Source organism: Chrysochloris asiatica, unplaced genomic scaffold (assembly GCF_000296735.1).
Source record: "Chrysochloris asiatica unplaced genomic scaffold, ChrAsi1.0 scaffold00345, whole genome shotgun sequence".
Classification (NCBI taxonomy): Eukaryota; Metazoa; Chordata; class Mammalia; order Afrosoricida; family Chrysochloridae; genus Chrysochloris; species Chrysochloris asiatica.
The window spans coordinates 257420-259631 of record NW_006408863.1 but is presented as its reverse complement, the minus strand read 5'-3'; the positions used below and the strand labels follow the sequence as shown (position 1 = coordinate 259631).

General features: G+C 44.8%; 1 pseudogene; it reads left to right on the top strand.

The window, feature by feature from the left end:
- The first annotated feature begins 319 nt into the window (after positions 1–319).
- On the top strand, positions 320–910 carry LOC102816078 (annotated as a pseudogene).
- The last annotated feature ends 1302 nt before the right edge of the window (positions 911–2212 follow it).

The following is a 2212-nucleotide window of genomic DNA, read 5'->3' as shown; positions in this document are numbered from 1 at the left end:
CATTTTGAATCTGACAACTGCATGGTTTACTATGCCAGGAATGACAAATTGAAGAGGAATGGTGTTGCATTCATCGTTAAAAAGAACATATCAGGATCTGTAAAGAGGAACAACACTGTCTGTGATAGGATAATATCCATGCACCTACACGGAAGGTCAGCTCGAGAAGACAAAGTCAAATATTACAACAAAATGTGCAAAGATCTGGAGTCAGAAGCCCAAAAAAATTCAAGACTTGACTTTTGTTATTGAAGGATTCTCTGGGCAAATTATTGGATGATGCAGAAAGCATCAAAAGAAGATGGAAGGGGTTTTCAAGATGGCGGCCTTCAGTGTGCTGGTGTTTGGATGTGGGCGGCTGCTCCAGGGGTTCCTGGTGGGCCTGGCCACAACAAGCTGGGCCAGGTCTACAGCTCGCGGGTTCTGAGAAGTGGTGGAGATTCAAGAAGGAAAGACGACTATAATCGAAGGCCACATCACCAGGACTCCCAAGGACAGCCAAATCCCCCAAAACCCCTCTGGCCAGTGCCCAATCTGTCATTGGAACCTGAAGCACAAGTATAACTATGAGGGTGTCCTGCTGCTGAGTCAGTTCATCCGGCCACATGGAGGCATGTTACCCCAAAGGATCATAGGTCTGTGCCAGGAAGAGCACCGCAAAATTGAGTAGTGTGTGAAGATGGCCCACCAGGCAGGTCTGTTCCCAAACCACAGGCCTCAGCTTCCTGAAGGGTTTGTTCCCAAGAGCAAACCCCAGCTCAACCGGTACCAGACCCAGTGGTCTCCCAGGTCTGTCAGACCCATCTACAATAAAGGCCACTGTTGGAATACAATGCGCATGGCTGTAGGGTCACCCCTGCTGAAGGACAATGTCTCCTACTCAAGAAGACCTTTGGTGCTCAATCACTGACTGAGAGCTTCTGGGCTTCCTGAGGACTTGGCCCAGGCCCTACAGCACCTCCACTGAGCCAGCGCTCATCCTCCCCTGGACTTGAGGCCACATGGGCATGCGTCCTCAGCCTGCCCACCAGGCCGTGGGACCCTAGGCAGCTGCTGGGCTACGCTCAGGGCTAGGGAACAGTTTTGCCAGAGAAATGTTATAAACCAGGTTTATGTGTTTTTAAAAAAAAGAAGATGGAAGGAATACTATACCAAAAGGAAATGGTTGATGTTCAACTGTTTCAAGATGTAGCATATGATCAAGAGCCAATGATCCTTAAGGAAGAAGTACAAAGTGCATTGAAGGAATTAGCAAATAACAAGGCTCCAGGAACTGTTGGAATAAAAATTGAAATCTTTCAAAAAATTGAGGCGGAACTGAAGACACTCACTCATCAATGCCAAGAAATTTTGAAGACAACTACCTGGCCGACTGATTGGAAGAGATCCATATTTGTGTCCATTCTAGAGAGGTGACCCTCTCTGGAATGCAGAAATCATTGAACAATGTATTTGATATACCATGTGAGTCAAGTTTTACTAAAGTTAATACAGAAATGGCTGCAAGCATGCATTGACAGAGAAGTTCCAGAGGTTCAAGCTGGATTCAGAAGAGGACGTGGGACAAGGAATATCATGGCTGTTGCCAATTGGATCTTGGCTGACAGCAGAGAATAACAGAAAGATGTTTACCTGTGCTTTATTGACTACACAAAGGTTTTTGATTGTGTGGATCATGACAAGCTATGGACAACATTGCAAAGTATGAGTGTCCCAGAATACTTAATTGTGTTCATGAGGAATCTGTAATAGACCAAGAGGCAGTTGTTCAAACAGAACATGGGAACACTGAATGGTTCAAAATTAAGAAAGGTGTGCAACAGTGTTGTATTCTTTCACGACATTTATTCAACCTGTATGTTGAGCAAATAATCCGAGAAGCTGGGGTATATGAAGAAAAACGTGGCATCAGGATTGGAGGCAGACTCATTAACAACCTGCGATATGCAGATGATACAACCATGCTTGCTGAAAGTGAAGAGGACTTGAAACATTTACTGCTGAAGATCAAAGAGCACAGCCTTCGGTATGGATCACATCTCAATGTAAAGAAAACAAAGATCCACACCACTGGACCAATAAACAACATTCGTATCGATGGAGAAAAGATAGAAGTTGTAAAAGACTTCATTCTTCTTGACTCAACCATCAACACTCATGGAAGCAGCAGCCAAGAAATCAAACGACGTATTGCATTAGGAAAATCTGCTGC